General features: G+C 51.2%; 1 pseudogene; it reads right to left on the bottom strand.

Annotated features, from left to right (window-relative positions):
- Positions 1 to 1061: 1061 nt before the first annotated feature.
- LOC104537402 lies at positions 1062 to 9301 on the bottom strand (annotated as a pseudogene).
- Positions 9302 to 10961: the final 1660 nt, after the last annotated feature.

The raw sequence follows: 10961 nt of genomic DNA, 5'->3' as shown, positions 1-10961 counted from the left end.
TCAGTTTAGCTGTGAGGATGCTGTGGGATGTTGGCTTGTGTGAGACCCTGCTCGGCTGCTCATAGTCCCGTACTACGTGGGTTGGCATGAGCCACGGTAGTACCAGTGCTTATTTCTATGTCCAGAGCTTCTTAAACCTCCTGCCAGCATCCATCTGCATGGTTGACTTGCATCTCTGTGGCCTCCAAGCCCTTCACAAGAAGTCCCTGTCCCCTGAGAAGCCCCATGAGACTGATATCTGAGGACACAGGGCACAGAAGTGTGTTTGGGAATACAGCAGATGGTCAGCGAGATCCAGTTGCCCCCATAGAGAGGCATCTCGTGAGCTGTAGGTTCTTTGTCACATTTGCCAGTCCCATATCAATGTCCTAGGGCATCTCGGATGGCTCTAAACATCTGCGTGAGGCCTAAACTGGGGCTTTCAGGTTCAACTTTGCTGTAAGGAAACAAGCCCCTGGCATATATTTCAGAGTAAACTTTGCAGCCTCCACTGACTGGCTATAAAAATAACAACAATAAAACCCTACAAGAGTAAAACACAGGAGACTTCAAAATTTTTTTTTATTTTCACAAATGCACAAAAAAATTTGAAAGTGCAATTAAAAAAAAAATGAAAGAGAAATCCCAGAGACACTGGCACCATTTGCCCAGTGCAGTTGTGGGTACCCCCTCCCTGCCAGTGCTCAAGGCCAGGTTGGACAGGGCTTTGAGCAGCTTAGGCTGGTGGGAGGTGTCCCTGTCCATGGCAGTGGTTTGGAACTGGATGAGCTTTAAGGTCCCTTCCAACTCAAATCATTCTGTGATTCTATGATTCTATGGAATTTAAAAAAAAAATAATAATTAAAATTTCTATACACCAAATGTTCTTTGTGTGAAGGCCGTTGGTGCCGCAGAGAGTGTGTCATGCCTTGTATCAATTGGAGTGACTGAACAAGGTGGGCATAGAGATGTGTGGTAGATCTCGTGACCTTGCTCTGTAGAGACGAGGTGGTACAGAGCCCTTGATGAAAGAGCTGTGTGCTGGGATGCAGCTGCATCACCAGAGTTTAGGACGCGGCTGGTCACAGGCTGTACTGAGCTCGCTTGTCAGCATCTCCATCAGGAGACACCTTGTCTGCCGCTCGCTCTTCTCCAGGTGTCAAGATGGACCTGTCAGAGGCAAGCAGCTTCTCCATGCACACAAAACCTGCAGAGCACAGCGATTCAGTCAACAGTTTGCTCCACACAGCTTGATTTTTTTCCCCCTTTTTGACAAGACCAACCGAGGATGCTCACTCTGATGGAGATGGCATAAATCACTTTGGCTTGCCCAATAACAGTGGCAGCACAGGATGTACCACCATCACCCCTGCTTTGCAGACACCACCCTTGATCCAGCATTTTGTCCGCACACAGCACCTTTCATCAACGTGATGGACATTCAACAAGACAATGCAGGATGTTCAACACAGGCAACCCCAACCTCTCAACCCCACTCCACCACAGCCCTAAAACTTCAGGAACAGACACAGTTCCTACTCTTTTCTCACCCCTTGGGCTAAAGGTGGAACATTGCTTGCCCACAGGAAGCTAGGAACCCACAAAGCCATCCTCTGCTCAGAGCTCCTGTGTGATGTACAGGCAGAGCAGGCAGCAGAGGAAAGCACAGGCAGCGTTCGAGGAGGCTTCAAGGCCTGTCTCACCTCCCAGAGTGCCCGTAACACAGCAGAGAAGATGGTGTCACAGTGAACAGGGAAGAGTGGAAAGAAAGAGAAAGGGGAAACTGAAAGGGAGAGAAGAAGTCAAACCAGAAAAGGTTTCCTTTCAACAAGAGCCATGGGGAAAAAAACCCTTCTGCCCCAACTCTGCTGACTCCAATGTTTTTTTAAAAAAAAAACCTCATTTCCAGGCACATACCACTTCTGCAAACTCTATTGCCCTCTTTACCCACTGCAGAGCTCACCTTGGGAGGAATTAAAAGCCCTGTTTTGCATTTGTCGCCTTCTCTGGTACAGAAAAGCCCCACAGAGCAGCATCAGGAATGAAGGGATGATGGAGGCCAGCAATGGGAGCAGAGGCAGAGGCTGCAGAGAACTGATGGGAACAGAGCCTGTGGGGAGAAATCAAACGTCTCTTTATCCAGAGCTAATTCAGGGGGTAAACGGACATCACAAGGACATGAAGACCTGATGATCTCAGAGGTCTCTTCGAACCTTATGATTCTGTGAAATGGGCACAATGCGCACCGTGGCAAATTCCTGTTAGGCAGCAGAGAATACTCTTTTCCCCCATGAGGATGGTTAAATATTATAACAGAGATGAGAAAGGCATTTGGATCTCCATCCTTGGGGACCTTCACATCTTCGCTGGTTAAAGGCATTAAGAAAATGATCTAATAGGGAGTGGAAGATTAGACCAAGAGCCCTCCAGAGATCCCTTCCAATCTACGTTGTTTTGTGTATGACTTAGGAAACGAGACACAAAGCAAGCTTCTGCTAAGACCCTGTCACCATCAGACACAGTCCCCTCTCATTAATGGTTATAAATATCTCTAGGGTGAGGGTCAGGAGGATAGGACCAGGCTCTGCTCGGTTGTGCCTAGCGACAGGACAAGGGGCAATGGTCACAAACTGAGACACAGGAGGTTCAACCTAAACATAAAGAAAACCTTCTTTACTGTGAGGGTACCAGAGCATGGCTCAGGCTGCCCAGAGAGGTTGTAGTCTCCTTCTCTGGGGACATTCAAACTCCTGGATGTGTTTCTGTGTGATCTTCTCTGGGTGACCCTGCTCTAGCAGGGGGTTGGACTGGATGATCTCCAGAGGTCCCTTCCAGCCCTGACCATGCTGTGATTCTGTGAATCCATGCACTATCTGGTGCATCACAACTGTCTATGCTTCAAAGGTGGATCACTGGGGAAGCCAAGGCCATTGCCTTGATTCACCAAGCCAAGGTGACACCAGTCTGACTGCTCCAAGCACCACCTCCCTAGGTAGCCCCTTCCAGTGTTGGGCAACCCTTTTAGTAAAGAAATTCCTCCCAATATCCAACAAACTTGTGCTGAGCACATCCTTGGAAACCCCCATCCTGAGATGACGTTGTTGGCCACGGTGCTGAGTGGGGTCTACAAACGTAGGACCCAGCTTGTGCTGAATGCAAGCCCACCTTCACTTTCCAGCGTGTGTGCATGTTTCTGGCATGTGTGCACTCTTCAAGCTTGAGCAAGGAGATCACTGCAGCACAGAATGGTTTGGGTTGGAAGGGACCTTTAAAGGGCACAGAATCATTTAGGCTGGAAAAGACCCTTAAGATCATCAAGTCATCAACTGTTAACCTAACATTGCCAAGTCCACCATTAAACCATGTCCTTAAGCACCACATCGACACATATTTCAAATACTTCAAAACACTTGGTGAAGACATTTTTACTAATATCTAATCTAAACCTCCTCTAAAGCAAATAGAGGCCATTTCTTCTCATCTTACCACTAGTTACTTGGAAGAAGAGACTGACCCCCCACCTCGCTACTCCCTCCTCTCAGGGAGTTGCAGAGAGCAAAAGGGTCTCCCCTCAGCCTCCTTTTCTCCACACTAAACAACTACAGTTCCATCAGCCGCTCCTAGGACTTGTTTTCTAGACCTTGGGTCATCTAATCCACCCACCCTGCTGTTAGCAGGGACAGCTTTATGAAGATAAGGTTGCCCTCAAACCCCCATCCAACCTGACCTTGAATTCTTCCACGGTTGGGACACACCCAGACCCTTCCTTTTCCAAACTGATGGTGGCCACATTACCTGAGCACACCACACCGGTGTCTTCCCCATGGTCACAGTTGTGTGTGCCCCATGGCTGGCTCAGGCACTCCAAGAAGGTATCCTCCCTCCCTGTGCAGTTCACATCATCCAGCCAGATCGCCCTTGACCAAACCGAGCTGTGGCAGGGGCTGAGACCACTGCTCCACAGTCTGGTTGTCGGCACACGACCGCAGCATCCTCTTCGTCCCAGCCGTCATCGCATACGGTTCTCCACTCCTGCCTGTGGAGCACTTCAACTCTCCCAGCACAGGGCCTTGAGCCATTCACCAGCCGCAACTCCACGGACTCTGAAATGGGACAAGGCGGACACCCTTTTTGGAGGTCTCCTTCCACACCTGCACTGCTTGCAGTGGCTTACACAGATCACCCATTTTTGCTCCTTTTATGCCACTGGCAACCTGGACCTTTGAGAAGGACCTGGTGTTACATTGAACATCCCCAAACACTGGAGGGATGTTGGGTATTTAAAGCTAGGCTTTAATTAACGTCAGATACAGTAAGAAAACACCTAAAATAGAGAAAAGTCAAACATACTTGCTGGAAAAGGATAAAAGCAGTGGAATTTGTAAAACTCTTCCTTTCCTAGCATCTTTGTATAATGGGCACATTCTTCCTACCCTGCTCTCAATCCAGCAGATTTAGTGGTCTTCTGGACTGCAACAAACTCTAGATCTCACTCTCTATGTCCCAAAGTAAAGCTGCCTTCTTCCCATCCCCTTCGTGTCTCCCACACTGCTTTGCTCAGATTCTTGAGCTCAGCAATTCTCAGGTCACTCATGCTCTCCACACCCACAAGGTTTCATCAGCAAGACAATCACTGAATAAGGTGGACAGAAGTCTGCAGAAGAGTGACCTGAAGCCTTCTGTGGGGTTTGGTGCTATCGAGGCTCAAAGGAGACCTTCTCAACCCCAAAGCCACCCTCTCTCTCTCTGCCAAAGACTCCCCTGAATGCATTTGAGAAAGAAAAAACAATTACCTGTGCACACAACACCAGCACCTTCTCCATGGTGGCAATTAATGGATTCTCTCATCCTGAACTTGCATTCAGAGAGGGCAGCTTCTGCCCCCGTGCACTCAACATCACCCAGCCAGATATGTTTGGACCCTGGCCCAAAGTGAGTTAAGCCAGGAGCTGACATGGCCATACCACAGCCCATCTGCCAGCACACCACCTCGGCATCATACAGATTCCAGCCATCATCACACACTGTTCCCCACTGTTGCTGCTGAAGCACCTTGACCCTCCTGGAGCAGTGGCTGGAGCTGTTCACCAGCTGGAGCTCAGCTGGTCCTGGAATTATGAAAAACACATGAAGGTAAAACACATACATGTTTCTGACCCATGCAGTGGAAGATGGCTCCTCAAACAGTGGCACCTCCAAGGCGATGTGGAGACTGCCACTGGTATAAACCCAAGCATCCGATCCCATTTTAGATGCCCTCAGGCATCCAAGAAACCCCAGAGGAAAGGGCAGCTGTGATGCAGGGCTGAGTGGGAGATGCACCCACATCTGGAGCAGTGGCAGGAAGCCAGTCCATCACAGGTGGCACTGGATGCTGGTGTCCCGGCAGTTCAACCAGACAAGATGGACACAAGGCAGAGGGGAGGTTCAATGGGCTTTAGGATACGGTGACACCACCTGTCATGTTACCACTGTGCAATTATTAAAAAAGGAAAGGACGCTCATAGCAGAAGAGTTGAGGGACCAGTTAAGGGGTTATAGGCGAGAGCAAGGTGGTGGTTGGGGATGGACACTTGTTCTCATGGAAGAAAGCCCTCACGGTGGCCAAGGGGAGCTGCTGCTCTCAGACAGCCTGAAATTGCTTCCTACACCAAGGCAAGAGTCATAACGTGAGCAGAGCAGAGCAGAGGTGTTTCTCCACTGAGGTATCCATGCACCAATGTTGCTCCCTCCAGAGCTGCACCGCTATGGAGCATGAGGTGGCTTACCAAGGCACACCACGCTGGCGGTGATTGCAGTTACTCTCTCCCATGGTCTGGCCCTGCACTCGGACAGGGCAGCCTCGGTGCTCGTGCAGTTCACATCAGCGAGCCAGATGCGTTCGTACCCCATCCCAAACTGAGCCCTGGCTGGAGTGGCTATGGCCATCCCACAGCCCAGCTGCCGGCACACCACTTCTGTGTCACCCAGGTCCCAGCCGTTGTTGCAAATCCTACCCCATCGCTGGTTGTGCAGCACCTCTCACAGAGCAGCGATCTGAGCCATTCACCAGACAGACCTCCACAGGGTCTGAAATGGAAAGACAGAGAGGTGTTGCCTTGTGGTGGTGGTCCTAGCGATTGAGAAAGCAAGTGTTGGATGTGACATGGAAGATTAATCCCCATGTTCAGCATAGGTCTTGACTCAGAGATTTGAGGATCCCCATGTGGAAAGAACATGGTCAGAAATGAACAAGGAAAACTGGACCCGGAGCTTCTGCAGTCTTGGGACCCAGGAGCTCCTCAGCAGAGAAATAGCAGCTACCTGAGCACACCACACCAGCATCTTCTCCGTGGTAACAGTTGTGGACTCCTTTCAGCTTAGCACCTCGACCTGCCCGGAGCAGCGACTGGAGCCATTCACCAACCGAAGTGCCATTGGGTCTGGAACAAAGAAGGACACCAACAACCATTTAGGAAGGGCTGGTGGAGATGGTCCTGGGCATGGGATCTCACAAATTGCACCCCACTCTACTATCAGCTCCAACATGACCCCTTCAGGAAATGGGGATTCTGTGGGACCCAGCATGGTCATTTACACCACGGTTGTCCACGTGGGCTTAAAATGAGCCAGCGAACATGGGAGAAGCAGCAGTGATGGGATCCCCCCTTACACCCCTTGGCCTTATTACCATTATTATCATTATTTAGAATTAAGGGAATTATCATTCCCTCACCCTCTGGAGGAAAGAGAGCCTTGGCTCAGTGGTGGCACAGCTCCTCCTATGGACTCATAGGAGGAACGCAGTGGGGTGGGGTTACTTAAGCACACCACGCTGGTGTCTTCTCCACGGTGGCAGCTGTGGCTGCCCCATGCTTGGGCTCTGCACTCGATCAGGGCAGCCTCCGTCCCCCGGCAGCTGACACTCTCCAGCCAGATGGGGTCATATCCCCTGCCAAACCTCACCCAGCCCGGAGCAGAGATGGGAGCGCCACAGCCCAGCTGCTGGCACACGACTTTGGCATCCTTCATGTTCCAGCCATTGTCACAGACCAACCCCCACTGTTGGTCATGAAGCACTTCAAGGCGCCCGGCACAGTGATTTGAGCCATTCACCAGCCATAGCTCTGTGGGGTCTATAGGGGGAATGAGAGGAATTAATAAATGGGGACATGGTGCTCCTCAGCCCTATTGATGTAGACGCCCTGCTGGTGTTGGCAATGATGTGCAACCATACAAGGCACGCTCATGTGCATAAATGTGCTTCCACCATCCACATCAGCATCTTCAGTCAGAAGCGACAGAAACACCTGGTTGTAATTAGGAGAAGGTAAAAGCACTGTGGGATACCCCACGGAGAGCATTTCCCAGGGGCAATGCCAAGACACTTGGACATCCATGTCTAAACCATCAATGTGTTTCAGAGGTCTGCTAGGGTGACTACATCTCCCTTGGAGAACACATCTAACAAGGAAAGACTTTAAAAACCTGCATTTGTTTACCCCAGCCAAATGAAGGCTGGACTGCCTTGGCTCTGTCAAGCACGAGAGTCTTTCCATGCTGCTTCTGTTTGCTCTGCTCTACTGCAGATCCTTGCAAATATTCCCTGAAGTGACCCGAGTTTTGTCTTCTAGTAAGACAGGGCTGGCATCCTATTGCAAGCTGAAGGGATGGGGGGGACGTCTTTCCATCTTGGACTATGTCTAGAGATCCAGAAGCAGCTTGGGACATAGAGATGAAAAAGCCTGCGGTCACAAAGGGCAATCGATGGCGGCCACATCGGTGGCCAAACTCCTCCTTTGACCACATGCACTTCAACATCCAGAGCAGATGCGCATGATGGAAGCCATGACCTGGATCAGGCTTACCTGAGCACACACCACCTGCATCTTCACTGTGCTCGCAGTTATGGGCACCCCAGGGCTTGAAGCTGCATTCAGTGATGGCACCTTCCATCCCTGTGCAGTTCACATTGTCTAGCCAGATGGGACCATGTCCCTGCCCAAACCAAGCCCTATCAGGGACTGAGATGGCCATCCCACAGCCCAGCTGCCTGCAGACCACCTCGGCATCGCTCAGGCCCCAGCTGTCATCGCACACTGTCCCTCACTGCTGGTTGTGGTGGACCTCGACTCACCCTGAGCAGCGGCTGGAGCCATTCACCAGCCAGACCTGAGTCGGTTCTGAAAAAGAGAAAAGCACCAAAACCATCTGGATTTCCCAGAAGAGGTGACAGGGACAAAGCCACTCAGTCCTTCAGCAATCCCAGAACCTGGAGGCTGAGGAGGTTGCCCACCCAAAATGCAAACTACAGGCTCCTCTCAGGTGGTAACTACCTCCCCAAACTCATCACAGCAGGGAGGGTGGCATCTGGATGGATGTTCCCTCTTCTCTTCCCCAACACACACTCGCCCATCAGGGGATTCTTCCTGCCTCCATTGGCAGGGCTGCAATGGGGACATCTACATCCAGAACCACTTCAAATGTCTTCTGCTCTTTTCTCCACCCCTCCCTCAAAAAAAAAAAAAAGCCTGTGTGCCAGCCCTGATGATGCAGGAGTTAAGAGTTACCTGTGCATTCAACGCCAGCATCCTCTCCACGGCTGCAGTTATGGCTTCCCCAGGACCTGGCTCAGCAGAGAGAAAGGGAAGTCTCCATCCTGGCACAGGTCACATCGTCCAAACAGATGGGACCCAAGCCCTGCCCAAACGCAGCCCCGAGCAGAGTTGTGTGCGCCTGGCCGCAGCCCACCTCCCTGCACGCCACTTCAGCAGCCATCAGGCTCCAGTTGTCATCGCACATGGTGCCCCATTGGCCATCGTGGAGGACTTCAACTCTGCCAGAGCAGAAGGTTAAGCCGCTGAGCAGCCTGGTGTGGGTCCAACCTGGAGCGGGTGCCCCTGCAAACGCCCCCGGGAAGCCACATGGTCAGAGACTTTTCAGGGCATGCCAGCTTAGGAGCATGGTCTCCTGGTCAGCAAGCCCAGATGGCATCCGACAGGCTGTGTCCGTGAAGGGTTCATGACCATGAAGCCAGGAGGCAGCTGAGCTGAGAAATCATTGAATCACAGAACGGTTTTGGTTGAAAAAGACCTATAAGATCACCAATTCCAACCATCAGACCTAAGAGTGACACTAGATACAGTCCTTACTGTGACACCCTAAGTGTGCCACTAGACCATGTCCCTCATGGGGACATGACATCTACTCATCTTTTAAACACCTCCAGGGATTGTGACTTCACCACCATCTTGGGCAGCCCTTTCCAGTGCTTGACAACCTTTTCAGTAAAGAAATTCCTCCCAGCATCCAACCTAAACCTCCCCTGGTGCAACTTGAGGCGTTTACCCCTTTTCCTGTCAATATGTACATGGAAGAAGAGACCAACACCCACATCTCTACAACCTCCTTTCAGGTACTTGTAGAGAGCGATGAGGTCTCCCCTCAGTCTCCTTTTCTCCAGACTTAACAACCCCAACTCCCTCAGCCCCTTCCCATAATTCTTGTTCTCTAGACTCTTCACCAGCTTTGTTGCTCTTCTGTGGACACGCTCCAGCCCCTCAATGTCCTTTTTGTAGTGAGGGGCTCAAAACTGAACACAGTACTCGAGATGCAGCCTCACCAGTGCCATGTACAGGGGCACAATCATTTCCCCTACTCCTGCTAATCATATGCAAAAGAAGAGGCTAGGCAGCAGCTGGGAAACCATCTTGACACTTGGTGGCCAAAGAGAATGGGGAATGACCAGCAGGAGAGAGAAAAAGACATGAACAATTATAATGTAATTATTTTCAGGGAGACACACGGCAGCTGGCCCTTGAGCAAACTCCAGGTTTTTCCAGATAAGAATACAGGTCCTCAAAATCAGGAAGGCCAAAAATCATTAAGATGTTTTGCTAATTGCATTTTAAGTGCCCTGCTGATTGCTTTTTAAAGTATTTGACTCTGAAGCACAGGTTGCAGGAACCATGAAACCATGGGTGTTGGTCTACATGTGTGCCATAACCATAAACCCATGGGTGTTGGTCTACACCGTAACCATGAAACCACATGTGTCGGTCTACATGAAACCATGGGTGTTGGTCTACACCTTAACCATGAAACCATGGACGCTGCTCTAAGCTTGCACCTTCCAAACTTGCAGCAACCACAACCAAACTGCACAGAAATTAAGAGAAGTGGCAGTGATCTGACATGCTGCGTCCCGAAATGCAGCACGCAACCAGCACCGGGGAGGTGGAAGACGCAGGGAAGAACACAACAGCCAGCATGGGTGGACAGTCTGTTGCCCATAGGGTGCCCAGCTGAGAGCAAAGGACTTTTGGAGAAGCTGCTCCCAGCCTGGCAGGGCTGCAGGACGATGTAGGCTCCAGAGAAGGTGGCACCAGGAGTCATAGAGAAGCAGAAGTAAAAGCAAGCATTTCACGTGGCCAAATGAATCAGCTAGGGCAGCCAAAGCCATGGGAGACCTGTGTTGGAGCATCTCCAGCATCATTTTCATCATCTCCAGTGTCACCTCCAGTATCTCCAGCATCACCCTGTTTCACCTCCAGCATCTCCAACATCTTCCCCAGCTTGACCTTCAGCATCTCCAGGATCACAGGCAAGGCAGGTGGTTTGCATCCTACAGGAGGTCCCCGCATGGCACAGAGGGTGAAGCTGGAGGTGGCTGGAGGATAGGGGGACACACACACCGCACTCCAAGTGTGTCGGAAGGGGGCAGCACCATCTCCTGATCCTGGGGTCTGGTCAGGTGAAGGACCTTGCTGTCTACCTGGGTCCCTCCTCTGCTGGGATGAGCTCCTGGTGTTGGGAAGAAGCAGGAGGAGATTGGGGGGGGGGCAGAGCCAGGACCCCCAGCTAGGGGCACTGGGTCCCCTGAGAGGCCCCAGAGGGGTCCTGGGGGTGCCTCCAACATCCCCCCATCACTCCCAGTGATAGAGAGAACTGTAACACTTATAAGGAAAACTACAGCTTGGGGCTAACACAGCTTGGGAGAATAA

The sequence above is a fragment of the Mesitornis unicolor genome, unplaced genomic scaffold, assembly GCF_000695765.1.
Source record: "Mesitornis unicolor isolate BGI_N332 unplaced genomic scaffold, ASM69576v1 scaffold47322, whole genome shotgun sequence".
Taxonomy (NCBI): Eukaryota; Metazoa; Chordata; class Aves; order Mesitornithiformes; family Mesitornithidae; genus Mesitornis; species Mesitornis unicolor.
The sequence above is the reverse complement of the archived record's forward strand: the minus strand, read 5'-3'. Positions and strand labels throughout refer to the sequence as shown.